Source organism: Pelodiscus sinensis, chromosome 11 (genome assembly GCF_049634645.1).
Source record: "Pelodiscus sinensis isolate JC-2024 chromosome 11, ASM4963464v1, whole genome shotgun sequence".
Lineage (NCBI taxonomy): Eukaryota > Metazoa > Chordata > Testudines > Trionychidae > Pelodiscus > Pelodiscus sinensis.
This window is the reverse complement of record NC_134721.1, coordinates 2,160,876-2,183,806: the sequence shown is the minus strand read 5'-3', so window position 1 is coordinate 2,183,806 and position 22,931 is coordinate 2,160,876. Positions and strand designations below refer to the sequence as shown.

Here is a 22,931-nt window from a genome sequence, read left to right as displayed (position 1 = left end):
TAGCCACGGCTGACTGCCTGCCAGGCCTATGACAGATTTTATTCTTTGCCCAGTTCCCAGAACACAGGTGTCCCTACAATAAAAATTTTCACTGCAATGTGCAGAAATAGCCATCTGTTTGTATTGAGCAGAGGGACCAAGGACTGGAGACAGCCTGGAGACAGCTCTGACTTTACAAAGATGCTGATTTCAGACTAGGGTTCAGTTACCCAGAAGGGGTAATGTGAGGTTGCCCATGATGCCTTCTGTGCGGTACGTGTTGTTTGTACTCCAGGAGAACTGTCCAGGATTTTTCACAAGCCGTGTTTCCTTTTAAATAAAAACAATTGTTTGGAGGTGGGGCTGAGAGAGTTTCTGAAGCTGTTCATCTATAAGCCCAGCTTTGATCATTGACAAAGCGGTAATAATTACAGGGAGAGAAGACGAAGCCACGTACATTGATGACTTTCTCTGTTGTGAAAATCTTTAAAGGAGACCATTATGTTTAAAAAAAATGACATCTGCTATTTTAAAAAGTCATTAGTGGAGAAGATGAGGGGAATATTTTGCAGCATTGTTTCCTGCTTTCTGTAAGGGTGCATCTACATGGCACAGCTATTTCGGGATACTGGAAGTATCCCAACATAGCCACCCCTCATCTACACAAGCTGTCCATTATTTTGAAATATTTTTAAAAATAACAGACACACCATTTCACCATCCTGGTAAACCTCGTTGTACCAGGTTTAAGGGAAGGCTTGAAATAGTGGGATCTCTTTTGAAATTTTGGTGCTGTGTAGACGCACCAAATTTCAAAATACACAATTCTATTGCAAAATAGCATATCTTATTAGATGCACACTAATGGTATAAAATGAAATAAACTTAATGCTATTTCCCTGTTTGCAGTCAAGGAGAAACACATTCTCCACCCACCAAAGACGTGGATTTTTCATTCTGCATTTTTGACAGTTCAGTGTTTATTCCTCTGTGTTGATCCTTTTTAGCTGCAGATGTGATTAATATGCACTTTGAGAAATAATACTGATTATATAAAGGATCACTCATGATAAAATATCTCTTTCTGGGAATTTGTGTTCCAGTAGATTAGCATTATTGATCATTCTCTCCTCACATACTCTACAGATGATTTTAGAAATCTGAAACTATTATTCTCTCTTGTCTAATATAATTACCAATACGAGGAATAATCTAATTAGAAGACAACAAGGATGCATTCTAATTGTTGTAATAAATTATGTTAATGTTTTATGCTTGCAGATTGGTTTTAGTAAGAAATCATATAATAGTGACAGCTTGTCTTTTACTGCCAGCGAAATAACTTTATTTTCAACTGATTAAGGAAACAGGCAGCAGACACAGCAATGAAATCATCAGTCAGATGGGCCTGGACTCAGAGTATGTTGTAGCCTAGGTAAAAGCATAGTTAGATGTTTCCTTGACATAGTGTAGATTTAAAAATGAGCTCGTAAATCACCATGACGTAAGCACTACCTTGCTTTAAAAAAAGAGGCACTTCCCTATTTAACAAGCTCTTTCTTTTGCACGCAGTATATTTTGCTGCGGAGTGTGGACGCCGGATCACACTGTTGAATGCATGATGCATTGCTCTTTGAACATTGCCAGATACCTACCGATCGGTGGGCCGTAAGAAATAGATGGAAGATGCTAGCTTCTCGACAAAAGTTGGCAGGGCTGTGCTCAACTTGTACCCCTTGAAAATCTGGCCCCCACAGGCTAAACCCATGTAAAACTGGAGAACTGAAAACAGCATGAAACGAGTGTAAAGTCTATTTAGTAAAGTCGTCAAGTTAAGTGCCTTCCCTTAAATACCAAATTCCACCACACGTTGGTTTTCCCTTTTGATTATGAACTTTCTTCTTTTCTCTTTTAAAGGTGAACTTGACTGGCAAAAGGCCAGTCAAGCCCAGCAGACTCCTTTCTTTTTCAGAAGGAGATAGTGCTAAGAAGATCACTGAACGAACTATTCTCTGCGTTCATTCCAAATGAGATGAAGTACTGAAAGCAGCATCACTTTTGTGTGCTATCATTATGTCTCTAGGCCAGAGACAAGTGCCTGAAAGATGTATCATTAGTAGCATTAATAGGCTCTATTTTACTTTTAATTGTTGGCAACAAAGGGTAACAAGAACTCTGAGCATTAATAATGTTTTACATTATGATTTAGAAACCTCTTCTCCAGACTTCATTACTTACTGGCCTTTTAGTTTTTCACAAACTGCTTGGTACCAGGTAGTGAAATTTCATCAGAACTTAAGATGCTCACGCTTCAGTGAGTGTGTGTCACTTGGACTACTTCACAGGTCCATCAACATAAAAGTTTTGGATTCCTGTTTGTGTGAGAGACTGTGGAGTGGGATGGTGTAAGAATGGTGATGGGGGTGAGTTTGTGAGGCTTCTCTAAACTTTTTGCAGAGACGACAGTTTTGAAGGCACCCAAATGACATAAAACAGTCATTGTTTAGTAGCTGGCATGCTGGTCTAAGTACTCTGACAAACTGTCAAAAGCTAGGGAGTTTTTAACTTGTCTTAACTCACGGATGTCTTGCACTAAGCTAGTGCCATGCTCTCTGCAGTATTGATCTTGAACACCATCCAGAATTTTAACAAATATGTTTAGAGACTAAAATCAAGGCTCTGTTCTCTCTAGTATTGCATGGAGAGTTGATGGATTGGCTAGGCAACACAGGCAAAGGGTCTGAAGGGAAACAGGAGCACAGAGAGGAGAAATGACTCACCAAAGTTCATGCGGCACGTCACACAGAGGGATCACAGGCCTCCTGACTCCCAGTCGAGTGCCTTACCCAGTGAAGCACACTTTGAGCTTTTAAGAGACATCATCAGCGGAAACTGGACATTGAAGAACTAAGTCAATGTGTTTTCAGGTTGTTCGTGGGCCCATGAATCCCCGACCCTATGCTAAGATGCCCGTGAGCAGACCCTTGTCAGTTGACTTGCATGGGGCCTTAAAGGTCTGTCTGTGTGGCTCTAGTCCCAGAACTACATTTTCTATTTTTATAATGATTTTCTGACTCCTGTTGTTGGGTCCTCCGCAAGCAGACGGGGAAGCCACTGGGGCCTTATGGTTCCCCTCTCCCCATGTACATTTAAAGCCTTTTCTAAGCAGGCCCTGTCATGTGCACAGTTGAACAGAAAGACCGAATGGGAACATGGGCCATCCAATGAGGAGCCATTGAGATTTACCCTTCTGGCAGACCACAGGTGACCACTGTGCTGCTCATATTCCATGGACCTTTCTCCCGTTTCTCTGTGCAGGAACTCCCGTAAGACCCAAGGACCATAAGAAACCACCCTGCCTTCTGGTGCCAGGCTCATTTCTTCAACCTGGCTTCCCCAACATAGAGCTGCCTGAAAATCAAAACAAAACGAGCCCCTTTCATCTCCCCAAACCAACAGAAAACGCTACAAGCCCAACACTTTGTGTGCGCAATTCTGAGGCAGAGAACCAGCGTGGTAGATGTTGATAGCATCATTCATTAGAAGGTGCTCAGATACTGCGTGATGGATGATAGAGCCCAGAGAGAATAGAATACAGGCAGTCCCCGGGTTACATGGATCCGACTTACATCGGATCCCTACTTACAAACGGGGTGAGGCAACCGCGCACTAGTTGCTTCCCCCCCCGTAGACCAGGGAGACGCGAAGCTAGCGCCCACCTCCCCAGCAAACCAGGGAGACATGGAGCGGCTTTTCTCAGCAGACACCTCAGCTTGAGAATAAAGGACTGAGGGAAGTGAGGTGTGGGAGAATAAAACTGAGCTCTGGAGAAATGTTTGGCTAGAGTTTCCCCTACAATATGTACCAGTTCCGACTTACATACAAATTCAACTTAAGAACAAATCTACAGTCCCTATCTTGTACGTAACCCGGGGACTGCCTGTATACCCTTTCACTATCAAATTACAAATTAGCTTCTTCCGTTTTCTTTTTTCTTTCTGCTATTTTTCTAGTATGGTAATCTGAGGTATTCGTTGTAGGAACGGGTGACCCTGGAAATTTCCTTGATGATTTTTTTTTTTGTGGTCTTAAGTACCTCTCCTAGAATTTTATACCAAGCTTTTACTTTTTTTAAAGTCATTTATTGAAATTAGAAAAATGATTTAAAATATGCCATTTTAAAAGGTACTGTTAACTACTTAGTGTCAATAGTTATAAAATACATTACATAGGATTATTATTTACAGAGTTTCAGGTACCTGTATAGGCTTTTTAGTTGACTCAGTTTAAATATGTAATTCAGGATTTAAAAAAATCTGATTGTATACATGTGCTGTAAAATTAAGGGTATTTTTACATGCATATGATAAATTTTAGTAAAATACTTTAACAGCTCCTTGAGGACATGGTATTTTAATCCATTTTTCAGCTCACCAGTGGAATAGGATGTTATCACAGGTCTCTTGCCATTAGGTAAATACAGGAACTTGGTAGACACACATTTATTTTCAAAGCTGGAAACATTTATCCTCTGCTGGTGTGCTTGTACTACTCTAATTCCATTAAACCAAGTGATTTATGTAGTTATAATTTTGGTTGATAGGTCTTAAGGCAGTATATTGTTCTTCCTGTTTCATTTCTAAATAATTCACCTCAGCCAGTGAGCATCTTCACATGAATATTCAATTAGATTTCTTTTAGATATGCTCATTTGGGTTGATTTAGTTGGGATTGATCCTGCCTTGGGCAGGGGGCTGGACTTGATGACCTCCTGAGGTCTCTTCCAGCTCTGATTCACTGACCAGCACTTCGGATTGTCTGGCACAGACTCCATTGGTTGCACTGTGATGTTAATATGTGTATGTCACGGGTCACATGCTGTTGTCAGTTTTCAGAGGTTGATGTTAACTTGTTGAATGTCAAAAGGTAAGGACTATAGAAAGCTTAGGAATTTGATTAGACAGGGATACTGCCCCAAGTCTCTGGCTGGACCATGCTAACGCAGTTCTCTCCTAGAAGCAGACTAAAATTGTTGACAAACTTCCTGCATCTATCCCTGAAATAATAGCTCCTGCACAGTATCTTATTTACAGGAGCTTGGTTACTGGAATCAGAAAACCCTTAAGAAAAGGGCTGTAGGGCCTTATCCAAAATCCTATGCAACAATGGAGGCTTGGAGGATAAAGGCCTGGTCACGGTAACCAGGGAGAGCAGTACTGTAGAGACCTTTCAGTCTGTCTTGAAGGCCACCCTCATGTGACAATCTGACTTCCTGCACCTCCCTCTGGATGGAACCATGCGGGTCTACAACTGTTAATCTGGAGCTCTGGAGTACTGCCCCGGTCACTATCTCGGTTAGCCCTGAGGCCTAGCTGGGTTTGGCAGCTATAAGCCCTTTTGGTCTGTGCAGTGACACAGCTTCTTCACCAACCAAGTGCTATTTCTTAGCCCAAGCGAACAGAGCAGTTGAGACTAGAGTGTCTCTTGTCTTCTCTAAACTGAACCTCCCTGGCCGTAGCTCATGCTGGTCAGTGTATTGCAGTTCCCTTTTCGGAGGCGGAAGGGTGGCTTACCTCTCCGCAGGCTCTAATTTCTTGTCCCAGTCAGGGTGTGTTTCAGCTACAATTTCACAACAACCCTTTCTCCCCCTCCACTTATGTTTCCTTCTCGGTACTGATAAAACAGCGGTGTGTGTTTGCTGGCACCCAGCAAATGGCTTACTCCACAGCTATTAACGTGGGTATTCTGCTTGACTGATCCAGAGATGTTCCTTACTAGGTTATTGTTTTGCCTTTCCTACTTTTTCTGTCTCCCCCCTCCTCGTTTTGATCTCACACCACAGCAAGTATTCCACCATCATAAAATATAAACCGAATATTGATCAAAATAATACAAATATTTACCACTTGGTCACAGAGCCATTAAAAACTCTATTATGATTCCACTTGAGTACGTGAATTCTAGGCTGTCTTCAGGAAATGTGCATTTTAACACAATTAGAAACTTGTGATAGCACAAGCGTTTAGCAGGGCATCGAGAATACGGTTTTCTTTGAGATCTCTTGCCAGTTTATGCATTTCATTGTGATCAGTTAATTTTTTAAAAGAGAGAATTATACAGAGGGTCATGAATCACAGGTGGTGATTGCTTCACACAAAAGGAATCAGGTCCCATATTCGTAAGGTGTGGGTTGTTATCCTGGAGAATAAAGTTATATTGAAGTTCAAGCTGTCCAATTTTGATAATACTGAATTATAAAGAGTTTCCTACACCTTACTAGAGTATGCAGAAGGGATGCACACATGCAGAGGCTGATGGAATTCGGTATGATCCTAGGCAGCAGGAAACTTGCTTCATGGTGTTAGTTGTAGGAATCATGTTACACAAGTGCTCAAAAACAGGTGCTGACTTTGTTGGCTTCCAAATGCAATCTGGGTAGTGGTTGACTGGTGGTTGGTAATACCTGATGATCCTTTAAAGCCTTATCTATTTTGGCTCTTGTCGGTTTGAGATACTGCCTTGCTCCAAATTCTGTTTGAACAGCATTTTTTGTTCTTTTTTTAGAAGGGGAGCCTGAACTGATATTTGCTTTCACTGTTCATTGAACAAATGGAGTATGATAGCTTCTAGATACGGCATAAATTTAAGTTCTCTTGTGATACATTTCCTAGGAATTGCATCATATCAAATATTTTTGAAGTTGTTCCTCTAATAAAAAAAAATATGGGTTTCATCCGGCCCCTTTTAGTAACAATTCATGAAAGGATTTATTTTTGGTTTTGTTTGATGTGGATTTTTGGAAGATTTGACTCTGGGGGTCTTGATAGTTACATCTTTGTGCGGAGCAGAATATTTCTAGATTTTGATGAATGACATCAAGTAAGTTTGAGACTCTCTAATTAGAAATGTCTAAATGCCCGGTGATGGACATAATATAAAACGACAAAGGCTTGAGTTTTAGGACATTTAAAAGTTTCATTTTTAGAATATTTTCAATAACCGCTCCCCAAGCTCTTGCAAAATAGTTTCCCTTAAAGCGGGGATAGAGGTGGTGGATTCAGAGGGGTCTGTTAGCTTGAGGGGAGCGAGATTTACAACAGTTCACCCACTTGCAGTACAGGGAACTACCTGTGCAAATCCTTGGCATCTTCATTGGCAGGACAGATTTGAAAAACTAAAATAAGGAATTTTTCTGAGTTTAGAACAATTTAAACAGATGAAAAAGTATTTGGTGGTTTCTCTCTCAGATTTTGGCCACAATTACACTCATCATGATGATGCAAATATAAGCTTGCTGCTGTGTCTGCCCACCAAGCAACAAAGATTGTTCAGAAGGAGAAAATTTGGATAGGCATACCTCAAAGAGGAGTCTCCACATGACAAGCAGACAATACAAAATATTCCCCAGCCTGAGTAAAGAGACTTGCTTGCTTTCTGTCAGGCATTCTTCTCTGTCTAACAAAGCCACTTGAAATCTATCCCCTCTTTCCGATATCTGTGCAGCAGAAGGGGAAAGTGAAGCTATAGTTGTTCTCTGAGGTAGCGTGCACCCTGTCACTTCAAAATAATAATCTGTCCTGGTACATGTTGGAGCTTTCCTTGTTACCTGTATTTATTTAGCTATTCCAAGGGAGAATTATGAAATATTGAAGTTTGCAGCTAGACATGAAAATGCAAGGTTGTTTCAGGGACTTCCTCTACTCACAGGAAGTTCTTAAAGATTTCTCTGTATTTCTACTTTTCGGGTTGGTTTTTATTATCAAGAAGTTTCAGAATGCTTGGAATGAATACTGGCATATTATGTTAGCAGTACTTCAAAGCCACGCATGCAAAGCTTACCTCAACATATTGCATAAACCGTTTACGATTGCAGGTTTATTTAAAAAAGCCATTGAACAAAGGGTGAGGCATTTTACGATCACCCCTAAAACTACAGTTCTTAACATATTTTGGTAATGGGCCTCATTTGACAGTGAAACTTATAGTTAAAGATGCTGTGCATCGGTGCATTTTTAATTTTCGCAGGGATGCTCCTGAAATCCCAAGAGACTTCTTTTGCATTAATTCAGTGGCAAAATCAGGTGTATTGCACTCATATTTATTAAAAGTAAATTGAAAATCACTTGTAAAAATAAATTACAAATGTGAGGATTTATCATCAATGTAGCTTGAAAATTGCAACCATGTTCGATATAATTGAGGAGCAATTCTTTTATCTGTTTAGCCTTTAGTGCCTAGGTCCCTTTTCTCTATAAGAGCTAACAGCTTCTTAACACACACTGTGCCATTCTGAGAGCTGCTGAACGCTCCCAACTTCTGTTGACTTTATTCTGTGTTATGAGGGCTCTCAGTACTTTGCAGGATCAAGTCTTTACAGCAGAACAGTGAGTACAGGACAATAGATATGCTAAAGTTCAAACAGAAATAATGGGTTTGAGGCAAGAATTACTACGTGATGACGCCCTATGACATCTCATACAGGAGGTGTCACTAGATTATGATCATCCCTTGTGAGCTCAGATCAGTCAATAACTTATTTCAAACCTAAGCTTATTTCCAACATTGCTGATCAATTAACAATTATTGAAAAAATATAAAAAGCAACCAAGTCTAGCAGCACCCTAAAGACTAACAAAACATATAGATGGTATCATGAACTTTCGTGGGTACAACCCACTTCTTCAGATGACTGGAGTATTAAAAGTCCAGATCCAAGAATAAATAAGGGAAGGCAAGTGTGTGTGGGTGTAGCCAGACAGCTCCCCCCATCTCATCCATCTTATTTTGCCTCTCTGAGGTTCCTGAAGCATACAGGACAGAGAAGGAGCAATAAAATCAGCATAGTCTATGCTGGCTCATTTGATCCTGAGAAGCTGAAAACATAGATATGAGGAGAGAACGATTAAGGCAATAAGCTGGCCTCGAGGCTGCGAGAAGTACCCGGCTGGCACCCATGTTGATACGAACACACAGTCCCTGGAAGAGGAATTTCCCACTGAGAAAAGAATGCCCAGTACTTCCAATTTAGTTATCTCTCTTACAAGTGTAAATTAAGTTCACAACTCCCTTATAAGAACTGCTCTCTCAAAAGACAGACCAGCACCATTTGGCATCACAGATAAGAAAGAGAAATACGTGACCCGATGGGTATGAAGGTGGATACAGCAGCGCACTCACTTTTGAGTGTCATTCTACCCTCTACCTGCTGGTCTGGTTAGTGTTTGACCTCCCGAGGTTCTATGGGGATGCCCACCTCGTATTTTTGTCTTTCCTAGGAATTGAGAGACCGGCCCTGGCCTGACACGCTGGAGTCGAGAGGCACAGAAGGGGGTAAAAATTGTACCTGGATGTGGTCCTCTGTCTTAAGTGAACACAGACTTAGAGCTCTTTAAAGATTAAGCTCTTACTTGGTACTATTATTTCTGTTTTCCTATCTTTATCTTCTTTGTAGCCATTTTTAAGATCTATATTTTGCTATCAGTTAAGAAATAAAACAATAGCCATTGCAACCATATGATTTATAAGCTTCCGCAATAAACCTGTAACTGTTTAAGCTTTAACCTGACTCCTTCAGTTGCTGTAACAGAACTAGGCACAATTTAAAAGAACTTCAGCCAGTCTTAAGGGACAGATATAGGGAGAGCTTGGGCGTTTGGATTTGTGTCACTCCCAGGTGGCAGATGCGTTGGGGCACTTCTCAGCCTCCCCCAGGCTGCCCGCTGCGAAGGAATCACAGATTCTAGCAGCTAAAATCGGAAGTGTAATAAGCTCTCCCTGCAAACTTATTGGGGCGCTCGTCAACCTCCTCTAGGTTGCCCGCTGCAAGGGACCCCGGTCTCAGCAGTTGAAGTCTCGGGTGTATAGCGCACACACACACACGCACACACCACTCACTGCCCTGACCGTCGGCTGACAGTGGGGAGGGAAAGAGAGAAAAGAGGAAAAAAAGTAATGAATTAGATTGTTCAAGTTACAAGAGAGTGATAAAATTTTGTACTGCTATAAGCACCCGTTGGTCGGTTAAGTCATAGAATCGTAGAGCTGGTAGAGTCCTCAGGAGGTCATCAAGTCCAGCCCCCTGCCCAAGGCAGGACCAATCCCAGTCATTAGGATGTGGAAGGTTGTGTGCGAGCCAGCCAATACCTTTATTCATTCCTCTCTGATAGGAATCAGACTTGTAAATTAAGTTCCAACCTTTTCCTGTGTATTTGGCTCGTGGAATTGGCCTCAAACAACAGGTTGACTTTGAGATCCATTAATGAGTGTCCGGGCAGGTCAAAGTGTTCTCCAATAGATTTGTGTGGTGCCTTTTTGGATGTCTGGTTTGTGTCCATTCATTCTTTCCCATAGAGGCTGTGCAGTTTGGCCAATATGCATGGCCGTGGGGCACTGCTGTTTCTGTGTCTCTTCCCTCCTTCAGTTTTTCATGCAGTTCAATAATATTCACAGCAATTCTTCACATACTTGCATCAGAAGAGCAGACTGCCAAACTCCAGGCCAATCACTTCAAAATAATTCAGTGTTCCTATTTGTGCAGTTTGCAGATGGATTTCTGAATGTATTGAACATGCGTGATCAAACTGACAACACTGGCTTGTGTTAACGCCTGACTTGTAGGAATGAAAAGGAAGATGGACAATACTGTCTAGTGGTCTTATTTTTCACTGTAAAATGAACTCCTCTGCCATATGTCAGGACATAAAAAGGTAACTGTGTAAATAAAGAGATTTATAAAAGATGCAGTGCTACCCCTGATGGGTTTTATGGAGCTGCACTGGGTTATGGTGTGTGTTGAGACAGTAACTGTATTTATAGAGAAATATCTCACACTTCATTTGTTCAATCTAAAATTCAAATGTTTATTGCAGTGTGCATCTGTGTTAGAGGTACTTACTTAAATAAATGAAATGATTCAATGGAGTAGCTTTTGAGCAGTCGGATTTCAATGCGTGGGATCATTTTTATAATCATTCGCACAGACAAAGTCACTTTACTGGATGGCTAACGTATTCAAAACGTTTACGTTTTACTCTGTTTTATTGTCAGCAGCCAATCCAAAGCCCAGCTGCAGGTTTTACACTGTTTCTCAAATGTTTAAATAATGTTAGTTTTTAATATTGAAGCAAGAAAATACAAAATTAATTTCTCTTTGGCATATAGAATACTGTTGGGCTCCTTTGGAATCCGCACAGTTTATAGTTATGGAATTTTGAAACCCCAAATTTTATGTGATTGCCTGTAACTACTCCTTTTGGAGCCATTAGGATCTTTCGCATAAATATGTATCTCAGTTACTTTAGAAATCCAGACGAGACTTGGTAGACTAGAAAAGTGCCTTTGGGCATTCACTGTATGTAACTGAGATTTCTTCAAGCTCTCATGTTGTTAAGCTAGCTATATAAACACAAGGCTAACTTTTCTTTGAAAATATTAATTTTCTTTTCCTGAATGTGTCACTATCACAAATTGAATAGGTGTTATTACATTGAAGATCCAAAAACTTGGTAAAGGATTAACTAACTGAGTTCTTAATGTCTCAAAATTTCAAAGACTTCTGCATGTAAGTAACTCTGCATAGCTACATAGTCCGTTTGTCCACATCTTTCTTGAAATTTGTATGGTGTATAGTTAATTATGTTCACAAGTGTTTTGCAGGGTCTTAGCAGTGGAATAAGCTGCTGCTGGAGGTTAGAGGTGGGAGTATTTAATGACAAATTCTGGGAAAAATTACCATGTTATGTGAAGAGGGTGAGAGTCCTCAATTAAACAAAGGAAGATGAAATGCAGAAGGGGAAACGTTCTTTTGCCTTGGGGCCAGAGTTAGAGTCCTTGAAAGTTCACAGGAGTTTCATCATTGATTTTTAGTAGGTTTCTCTCTCTCTCTCTCTCTCTGCATATACAGTGAAATTCAGAAATTCAAATTCTAGATTGTCTGGAGCTATGTGATGGGGTGTGTGTTCTTTAAGCAGGGAGGCAGTAAATTAGAAGTCAGTGTGCGTCTGCACAGACTACACTACCCACGATAGCTGTGGTCTGCCTGGTGGAGGATCACTGTGCAGCACAAACTTCAGGGTGGGTCCGTGAGCTGAACACGTACTCGGGGTCTGTGCTGAGCTTGTCCTACCTGAGCTGAAAGCCAGCCTGTGCTGTCATCACAGATGTTTCCCATTCTAAGCAAACTCAAGCTAGCTTGAGTAAGCTGGCACCGGTGCTCAGCTTTTGCTCTGCAAATATACCCCAAGTAGGAACTAATATAACTGTCAGTCTGAGAGGCACATTACAGTAGTCCAGGAGAATTCTCTGCAGCCGTGACTAACAACCAACCTGCTGTGAATCCTTTATAGCTGTGTAAAGGGATGGGCAGTACCCGCACACCCTCTTGTGTCTAGCTGTAGGATGTGGTGATTTATTTCCCCACTGGGGTGGCAGATGGTTCAGTTTAGCAGCCCAGAGCAAGGAGAAGTCAACACAGATTAACCAATAGTATATTTGCTTTTCATAGCATTCCTGAGCAGGAAAAATTATGAATTGTGTGTTGTAAGGGACTCACCTCCAGGGTTGAGAGATCTGCCCCCTTCCCCCCAAACTTCATACATTCATAGACTTGGAAGGAACAGCGAGAGGTGAAGTCCAGTCCCCTTGCACCTAAGGCAGGCCCAAACACCATCTAGATCATCCCCGATAGGTTTTTGTCTAACCTGCTCTTACCTCTCAATGATGGAGATTCTACAATTTGGCTAGACAATTTATTCCAGTGGTTAACGATCCTGACAGGAAGTTCTTCCTAATTTCAACCTAAAACTCCCCTTCTGCAATTTAAACCCATTGCTGCTTGTCTTACCATCAGAGGTTAAGGAGAACAATTTTTCTCCCCCCTCCTTATAACACATTTTTAGGTACTCTAAAGCCGCTATCAAGTCCCCTTTCAGTCTTCTCTTGCCCAGAGTAAACAAGTCCAGTTCTTTGAATCTTCCCTCACAAGTCCTGTTTTTTAGCCCGTTAATCATTTTTGTTCTTCTCTGGACCTTCTCCCGTTTGTCCACGTCTTTCTTGAAATGTGGCCAGAACGGGAGACAATACTCTCATTTGAGGCCTAATCAGTGTAGACTGGAGCAGAAGAATTGCCTCTCGTGTCTTGCTTACAATAGTCCCATTGTAGCATCCCAGAAAGAGGTTTGCTTCCCCTCCCCACAACAATGTCACATTGTTGACTCATGTTTAGCTTTAATTGCCATCGTCTTCTTCACAGGGATGATCAGCTCACGTCCAGCAGGGACCATAGGCTGTGTGCCAACCCCCCACCCTCCGCTGCATTTTTATGTGAGTGTTAGATACAGGTTGGAACTGTCTAATCTAGCACCCTCGGGACCTGACCAGTCCCGAACGAGGGAATTTGCCAGCCCAGGAGAGGTCCCCTGCCATTGGCCCTGAGTCCATGGCCTCTCAGTGCTGCTGACTTTGTTTCTGTTTTAGCCAATCTCAATGCCACCAAACTCCGCTGCTGCCCAGGCCTAGCCAAGCTGCTCCCCAGCCCTGGCCAGGCTGTTGGCCCCATTTCTGCTGCTGGTTCTCTTGCCACTAGGCTCCTGGGACCCTCTGGTGCAGGAACATACATGGTCCTGCTGGACCACGGATGTTGTCAGACTAGAGAATGCTAGTTTTGGAAGGTGCAACCTTTATTGATATTTACAGGGATTCTCTACTTGAGGCAGGATTTCTATTTCATTCAGTGTCCTGCCTTCTCTTGGAAACAGAACAGACAGGCATATAGCATAGGCCAGGATGATGAGTGTGTTTTTATGACCCAAGAGCACTCTAGTGGGTGTGATTTTTTGGCTTTACCATGCTTTGGTCCTGTTGTGTGTGGAAGGAATGAGGGGATAATTTTTTTTGAGAGAAGAGCTCCAGTGCTAGTATGAAAACATAGTACATATGAAACTTCAACTACAATTCTTGGCCTTGTAGAAGGTACTGTTAATGTACCACGTGGATGACATAAACGTTAAATAGATAATAGAAACAGACATGCAAACTTAGCGTGGAGATAAAAATAGCTGATAAAAGGATTCTGGTTGATGGTTTTCCCATCGACCTGTCAGTTAGATGTGCACATTTATAGTGCATTTATAGTGTTCCAAATATAGGGTATCTTACTGCCTTTGAGATGCAAAACAGGTGTTATGTGTAATAATCCGGGTACTTTAATGGATACATAACTTAGGCTCAAGGTTTTTCAAAGTTGTTACAAAACTGGTTAATACTTCTACTACTGTTTCTTGTACTGAGACATGTCACGGGAGTTTATGGAGGATTTGGAATTTAAAATAATTCATGTAACTTGGCTTTCTACAGTGTGATCCTAAATGTAGTAATAGGAAAAATGGCTGAGTTGTAGACGGGTTTTCTAAATTCTAACAAAAAGCTTTATGCGGTCAATATTCAACAGTCACTACGAAGGTTTCCTGAATCCAGGATTTCCCTTCATCTACAGGATGGTCACGTTCTTAAAATAATCTAGGTTGGGGATTCCCTAAATCGTCGTCCTTCAGTGGTTTGAGATGGAGTTCATCCGTACTTTTAGACTTCCTGGCAATCTGAAGCTTTTAGAGTCAGGTAGCTCTGGTGGTGGTCTTCCCTCAAAGACAAAATGTTAATCTTATTCATACCAATTACAGAATTCATGTAGTGTTGACAGGCCTCCGTTTGCTGAGATAGTTGGGCCAAAGGTAGGATTGTGCCTCAAAACCCCAGCTCCCATCTTCAGCCATGAGCTTCTACTGCGCTCCATATAGAAGCAGGGTTTCACATAGAGTGACTTTCAGAATCAGGTCCTTCTATACACGCATCTTGAGGAATGAGTCCCTCCGTTGTTCATCAGGCTTTTGTTTTCTAAGTCTTTGGCTAATTATCAAAATTGAAGCTCGGACTTCCAAAGCCGCTGCAGAGACTCAGTTTATCACAGGGACTAAACCCAAATGGTTGTGGTATGTTTAGGTGAACTGTGAACACAGTCACAAACAGGTTGTTCTTTGGATGAGAAGTTTGTATTTAGACTGCAGTCCCACTGAACCCTAAGAAGTCAAGATGCACAGACCTAGTGGCAGGCCTCATGCACATCATCATAAACTGAAGCATTTGCAAACGTTTTTAGAATAACCCCTTCCAAATAATTGCAAGGTCTTTGCTTCTCTCCCTCCTCCTTCTCCTGGATTTCATTCAGGGGTCCTCTGAAGGCCAACACTTCCTGGTAGCCAACGTGACCCTGCAGACTTCAATCTAATAAAATATCAATTTTATTCAGGCCATTATGTTTCTCAGGGCTGTTCTAGAACTCCCACCAGCTGCTGGGATGGATTTCAGTCCGTCGGACATTGTTTAAACAAATGCTGTTGCTATAGTGGGTCATTACAGCCCTCGGATTCTCTGTTAACACTGTGTCTTTGCATGACAGACCTTAAAACAGCAAAGTAATTATACAGCTGTGCCGTTGTAAAGTCTCTTGTGTAGCCGCTTGGAGAGAGCTCCATGCTGGCATAATTAAACTACCCCTAATGAGCAGCATTTGCGGTGTCGGCAGGAGAGCCTTTTCTGATGACATAGTGCGGTCCATACTAGCACTTTTGTTGGTGATACTTATATTCATCAATGCGTGGGGATGGGTTTTTTCTCATCTTGCCAACTGACTAAAGTGTTACCAACAGAAAGGGTAGTGAAGACCCCCACCTAAAGTCCTTACATGCTCAGTTCCAAAGACAGTTTGGTGCTTTGCTTAGATGGCACGATGCTTGCAATCTTTTCACTCTAGACACATCTAAACTACGTTCCTCTTTCGAAAGAGGAATGTAAATGAAGCAAATCAAAAGCGCAAATGAAGCGCGGATTTAAATATCCTGTGCTTCATTTGCATATTCGCATCCGAGTGTTTCTTCGAAAAACAGTTTTTCAAAAGTGAAAGCACAGTCTTGATGGGGTTCTTTCAGGGGGGGAAACCTCCTTTTTTGAAAGAACCCGTACTCCTGAAAAAATGTGTGGGTTTTTTCGAAAAAGGGTTTTTTCAAAAGGACCCCATATAGACTGCGCTTTTACTTTAAAAATACCTCTCAGACTCAAATATGCAAATGAAATGCAGGATATTTAAATCTGTGCTTCATTTGCACTTTGGATTTGCTTAATTTACGTTGCTCTTTCGAAAGAGAAATGTAGTTTAGACGTACCCTCTGTTATTAATAGATGTAATCAAATCATAGCAATAATTGTTAAATAAAATATCATGCTAAATTCCACCCTCAGCAGAATCCATTCTCCCTTGATTCTCTTAGCAGCTGCGGCTTTTAAGACCTATGCATAAATAAATGCCATCCTAAAACTCAAGAAAAATATTATATTGTATTTTTAATCTGATTGAACTTCTATTATATCTCCTCCCTCCTACAAATATTTTTGTGGCTTAAAATATTTTTGATGGGTAGCCATAAGTAACAGATATGAGCGACCAAGTTCTGATATATTTCTTGACTTTGTAAGAGATTAGCTAAATGAAATGACTTGGAAGAAAGTGAAAGCATTTTTTATGATATTTAACAGCTCTTATTCCTGAATGATACTGTATTGCTTGGGCACTTTGCAGATGAGTCTGTCTTACAATGGCTTGTGGAGATCATCTGAAGCAGGATGAAGGTTAAATCCTTCATGACATGTCTTAACTAATACAGAATCTTAGTGATTTCACTTGTTCACAACCAGCCTTAATTTTGCTAATTAAAGGTAGAGGTTAGCCCAGCAGCATTTCAAGTTGCTAATGAAAAGTAACTTGCGCGAAATTCCAAATCCAATCTAGTTCATTAACTAAGCCTTTGTTATAAACAAGATTAATCTGAATATTCTGTGTGTGGACAGAGAATCTCATCAACAGAGAATCTCATCAACAAAATTAGTTAAAGTGTACAAGCAGGATTGCTTTTATAAACAAGATTTTAACAATTAGAACTGGGAAGGGACTTCGAAACAGCCAGTGGTCCTGCAGCACCTTAGGGACTAACAAATGTAGATGGTGGTATGAGCGTTCATGGGCACAACCCACTTCTCCCACTCATCTGAAGAAGTGGGTTGTGCCCACAAAAGCTCATGATACCATCTACGTGTTTTGTTAGTCTCTAAGGGTACGTCTACACTTGCTGCCTAATTCGAACTAGGGAGGCAAATGAAGGTGACCGAAGTTGTTAATGAAGCGCGGGATTTAAATATCCCATGCTTGATTAGCATAGTCACGGCTGGTTGCCATTTTGGAAATTGACTAACCCGATTTAACTTGTTGCGTATAGACGCGGTACTCCGAGGAAAAACCCCTTAACTCCAATGAACTGGTACTCCTCATACAAAGACGGAGTACCATGTCTATACGCAGCAAGTTAAATCGGGCTAGTCAATTTCCAAAATGGCGACCGGCCACGACTATGCTAATCAAGCACGGGGTATTTAAATCCCGCGCTTCATTGGCAACTTTGGTCACCTTCATTTGCCTCCCTTGTTCAAACTAAGGGGCAAGTGTAGACATACCCTAAGGTGCTGCAGGACTATTAACTGGTTTTTAAGGTTTGTTTTTCCTCTTCTTCCCCCCACCCCCCGACCTATTGGTCTTCTGACAGTGGCCAGTGGCAGATGCATCAGTGGGAATGAACAGAAGAGATAAGATGATCAAATGTTCGGATTTCATAGGGACAGTCCTGGTATTCAGAGTTTTGTTTCATATAGTCCTTATTACCCTCCATTCCCTGTCTGGATTTTCCATACTTGTTATCTGATTACCCTAAGAACAGGGGAACTATTGAGTGACCTATCCATTGTCATCCAGTTCCAGCTTCTGGCAGTCAGAGATTAGGGGCCAGCCAGAGCATATGGTTGCCATTTTGGCCACTTAGCCTTGATAGACTTAACCTCATTCCATATGCCTTGTAGAGAGGAGGCAGTCCCTGCACCAGAGGGCTCAGCAACTTGTCAGAGGGAAGTTCCTTAACTTCCTTGCAGAAATGTATTGTCTAGAATGATTTCTTTAGCAAACACCAGTTTGTTTATAAAACAATCTGAAACCTGACCGATCCAAACTCGTTATTTTTGCTGAAAATATGTGGTGGTGTTTCCAGATTCCGGAACAAATAATTTTCTGTTTTTTAAAAGTACGCAAGTAACCATCCATGTTGATGATCTAATTAGCAGCAATTGGCACCAAAACCAGTATGTTTATTTGAAGAAACCCATCAGATGGAATCTAGTTATATTTCTAAAAGAAAGTGTATGTGTATCATCCCATGAAGCGCTCTGTTCTAACTGCAATACTCAATAGCTAACTTGTTTGTAATGTATGTTCTTCACTTCCAGGAATTATGAGGCTGTGCTCTGAAACTGGACTGAAACTACTTAATAGGAATTTATACAGCTGACAAACAACTGATGGAGATTTAATAGAAGGCGTTGAAAGCCTGCATGTAACCTTTGACAGCATTTAAAAATCTTATACGCATCTGTCTGCTTTAGTTTTAAATAATATTTTTCTAAGTCATGAGCTGAGGAGTGAATGCAAGTGAGGCCAAGTAAGGTCAACTAAATGACCATAGTGGGATAGTTCTCTGACTGTATCTGAAATATTTTCATTGTCATGAAAATTGATCCATATGTAGTATATTACACCAGGCACAAAAGCTGTTTTTAGCTGGTCAAATGTCTTAGCTGGAAAAAAAAATCTTATTTTTGGAGGGTGTGGAGAGGCTCTCAACATCAGAATCTGGGAATCTAAGGGCTGTTGTACACTACTGTGAGTTCAATTCTCACACCCATGGACTGAATAAAGATACTGGATGGCTGGGTCGTTATCAGCCTACAAACAATGAAGGCAACAATGGTTCTTCGTCTGTGTAGAATCTCGTGATACCATCTACAGTTTTGTCAGTCTTTAAGTGCCACCTGACCATTTGTTGTTTGCTAATTAATGGTTCTTATCTGCCTCTTTTGACTATCCAGCCTTTAGGTACTATTTGTTTTTCCTGTTACATTCTAGTTCATCTTTCTCCTTGATAGTTTTTACCCATTGCCGCATCCTGTTTCTCCTCCCTCTGTCCATCTTTTCCTTCTTCCATCCTCCCTCCCCCTTCTTCCCTATTCATTTTGGTCCTGGACATCTAACACTCTTGTCATCTGAAGAAGTGGGTTATGCCCATGAAAGCTACATGTTTTGTTAGTCTTTAAAGCATTATCAGACTATTGGTTGTTGTTTTTTTAGTTCATCTTGCAGACTAACTCGGATACCCCCTGAAACTACTGCTTAAGTTGATGTAACTTCAGTCACTTGAGGTGTGAAAGACAACCTTGCACAATGTAAGTTACTTGAACCTAAGTGCTGTCCACACGATCGCTAGGTTGGTGGGAGATGCTGTCTCGCTGACGTTGCTTCCATTTTTTGAATAACGTATGCCGACAGCGCAGTGTGTTCCCATTTCCACAGGGCATTTTCACCAAATGTGCTACAGCAGCACAGCTTCATTTGTGAAGTTGCACCAGTGTGTTGCAGTAATGTAGACTTGCCCTAAATATGGTGTTTTTCTTCAGTGTGGCGAGATGGTCTTGTTTTCTTTTTATAAAATAGCTTTTTGATTAAAGGGAGAGGGTTGGTTTATTTTACAGTTTTTACACTCCAATTGTAATAGTATGTCTATAATAGAGGTATTAAGTCTTCCTGCCAGAAAAGGGAAGAACAAAGACACATTTTATTCATTGCTGTAACTGGCGCAAAAATTGGCTTTGGCTATTTCCTGGCCCAAGTGAGCTGGTGTAACAGTTTGCGGCATTCCACTCGAGGTTTGCGCATTATCTCTGCGACAGGCTTGACTTTTTGTAATAAATGTAGGCTTACTGTCACTTCAGAAAGTCAAGCATTGTGGAGAGTAATCCCTTCTGAGCATTGGTGTCCTGTGGAATGAGTCTCTTTTGTTTGAATGACTTATTAGATGTCCCTTTTCCATCAAACAGGGGAGCGTTGGAAGTTATTATCCATCCCTGTCTCCTTCTCTTTACCACTAGATGCTAAATGCTACAGATTAGGCATGGAATCAGGGCCCTGCAAAGGGGAGGGGAGGTATAATTGCATCCTACTTCAGTGTAACTTCTCATCAAACCTTGAAGTGACATTTGAGGACGTCTTTTTAGAGGTTCCTGCTGCTTTTGCGCAACCAGGAAGGTGAAAGTGATTGGATCTGAAGTGCAGGGATATAAGTAGTAAGTTTTCTGTGCAGTCTTATTGAATAACCAATATCCATCCTCGGATGAGGACTATACTGCCCCCTTTCACAAGACAGCTGTGTAGGAAACCACAAGGATTTTATCAGACAGTTGTAATGATGAGTTACCATATTGAATTACCATAATAGCGTTGTCAGTGAGGGCTTTCTCCCTGCAGGCAAAGGCTGCATCTGGTTCTTCATCTCCGTTTTCTCTCTCCGTTCCTCAATACGTGGTTTTGTTTTGTTTTTGTTAAATAAGTAAAGCTTTCACAAGTCCAGTAGCAACCCTTTTTGGGTCTGCTTTGTTAATATATAGTTAAACCCAAATCACGTCTCCTGCTTTTGGCTGGGCATGACCCCAAACTACCCAGGTACCTCAGGGCTTTCCTGGGTTAGCTGTACTCCAAACCCTTCCTAGATGGAGCATCTTCCCTGGTTTGGGGACCTTCTGTGCAAGAATTTTTCTCTCAACAGTCTCTTTACAACTTCCTGAGTTGGTTCTCTTCCTCTTTCCTGTCTGTGCTGTATAGCTGCTCTTTACAGGGAATCACCTGCTCTTAACCTAGGATTGGCTGTTTGATCTAGCTCCAGGTCCTCTAGCTCTGTGGCGAAAGCCACACCGTTACAAGCCTTGAAAGCGAGGAAATGGGCAAGCATGTTGGTTTCCAAAATAGGTACCTGGAGCAGTGCACAGATGGAGGGACAGAGATTCCACAGCAATCAATGAGTATTTATTTCATAGAGCTCTTTCCTGTCATTAGTACCACACGGACCTACAGTTGGTCATATCAGGTTAAATCTGTATGGGGGAGGTGGGGAGATGCATAAACATGGTCACTACACTAATTATAGAAACATGATGTCCTCTGGTACTGTCACATGCTAGCCCCCTTCCCACTGGCCTACTGCCTACTCCCAGTTCACTTTTTCCAGTAACTCCTTTATGAGACCACAACTGGGAAGGGGGCTGCTTGCTTATTAATATGAAAACTGCGGTCATGCTTTTGACCTTACTAACGACCTTTCCCGAATAACAGGCTATTCTTCCTTGAGTAGTGTCCCTATGAGTGCTCCACTGTAGGTAGGGGTGGGTGTGTGGGTGTGTGTGTGTGTGTGTGTGTGTGTGTGTGTGTGTGCGCCTCCACAAGGCTGATCACAAAATTCAATTGAAGTCCATCCCGCCGGCACGCGTGCGTCTCACCGCCAACCCCAAAGCTAGTCAACAGGTGGCGCTTTAGCTCCTCAGCTGCCCTGGCTGGAGATGGAGCTAAGAACTGTCCGTTTATAGACTGTGAGCTCCCTATAGTTTCGCAAACTGTAACTTCCCTTGAAGGCTTTTCTTTTCTTACCTTGTTTTTTATTAGCCAAGCCGAGAAAAGAGAAAAAGGATTTTCCTACATCCAACTCTGAACATAGATTTCCTCATTCTCATCACTTCAGCCAGAAGGATAGGAGAGGCTAGCTTTGCGGGTGAATCCTTCTCCTACTGTGGTGTTCCCTGACTGTCTCACTTGGACCACATCCAAAGTTTATCCTTAATGTGACTTCTGCATTTCACATGAAGCAGCATATTCTGCTTCTGATATTTTACCCCAAACCTCATGCGACTGTCAGGGAAGCCATTCTCCATATGCTTGATGTGAGACGAGACTTGGCCTTCTATTTGGACATGATAGAAGCCTTTAATACGTCTTCAAGCCTCCTCTTCATTGCAGATAGACTGAAAGGTGCAGCTGTCTCAGCTCTCCAAGTGGGTCTCGGACTTAAACTCGGCCACCAACTGTCTGAGATAACCTCCCCGCTCCAGTATGCTTGCATTCCATGAGCTCAGTCTGCTTATGGATCGCCCTAAGGCAGCGGTTCCCAAACTTTCGTGGCTGCCGGGCACCCAGGGGCGGGGCCGCTCGTGTGCTGGGCGTCCAGAGGTGGGGTCACGCATGTGCTGCATGCCCAGGGTAGGGGCTGCCTGCGTGCTCTGCGCTCGGGGCCGGCACTGCACATGTGCTGTGCGCCAGGGGTAGGGGCTGCCCATGCGCCTGGGGCCGGCACTGCGCATGTGCTGCGCGCTCGGGGCAGGGGCCACCCACGCATCCTGCACCTGGGGCCTGCACTGTGCATGTGCTGCGGGTAGGAGCTGCCCACGCACCCTGAAGCCAGGCCCGGCACCACGCATGTGCCGCACGCTGGGGACGGGGCCAGCCCAGATATTTTGGCAGGTGCACATGAATGCCCCAGTGGGCGCCATGGCGCCCACGGGCACCATGTTGGGGACCACTGACCTAAGGGTAACCCTATATCTGAGATCTACCTGTGCATCGGCGCATACCTTTGCAGAAACTCTGCCAGTCTGAAGAGTTTGGAAACAGATACTCAATATGATGCCAGGGTACTATCCTTTATATGACATTCGAATCTGAAGACCCAGCCACTAGTGGTGGGGACTGTTCAGGAGTCACCTACAATGGAGCCCCATAGAAACTCTACTCGTGTACAACGGTTCTTTTGAAGTGTGTCCCCTTATGAGTGCTCCATGACACATCCTCCTCCCCTCAACTTTGGATTTCTATTGGTTGACTGTGGTAGAAGGAAGAAACGAAGGAGAGAGTGTCTGCATGTGTTGGCTAGCATCGTGGCGGATGATAGCTGCATATTGTTGGACGGGATGGACTGCTATTGAAATTC

General features: G+C 42.3%; 1 protein-coding gene and 1 long non-coding RNA gene across 20 annotated transcripts in view; one reads left to right on the top strand and one right to left on the bottom strand.

Annotated features, from left to right (window-relative positions):
* Positions 1–22,931, top strand: part of FHIT (fragile histidine triad diadenosine triphosphatase) — a 1,115,730-nt gene that overhangs the window by 261,393 nt on the left and 831,406 nt on the right. Inside the window, exon 1 of one of the 18 annotated variants that reach the window (XM_075938448.1) lies at positions 19,325–19,347. The exons of the other annotated variants lie outside the window; for them this stretch is intronic. The gene's annotated coding sequence lies outside the window, so the exon portion shown is untranslated. Of the gene's footprint in view, positions 1–19,324; positions 19,348–22,931 lie in introns of those variants that run through there. 18 annotated transcript variants of the gene reach the window in all.
* Positions 1–22,931, bottom strand: part of LOC142830896 (uncharacterized) — a 60,695-nt gene that overhangs the window by 13,720 nt on the left and 24,044 nt on the right. The gene's annotated exons all lie outside the window — the stretch shown is intronic.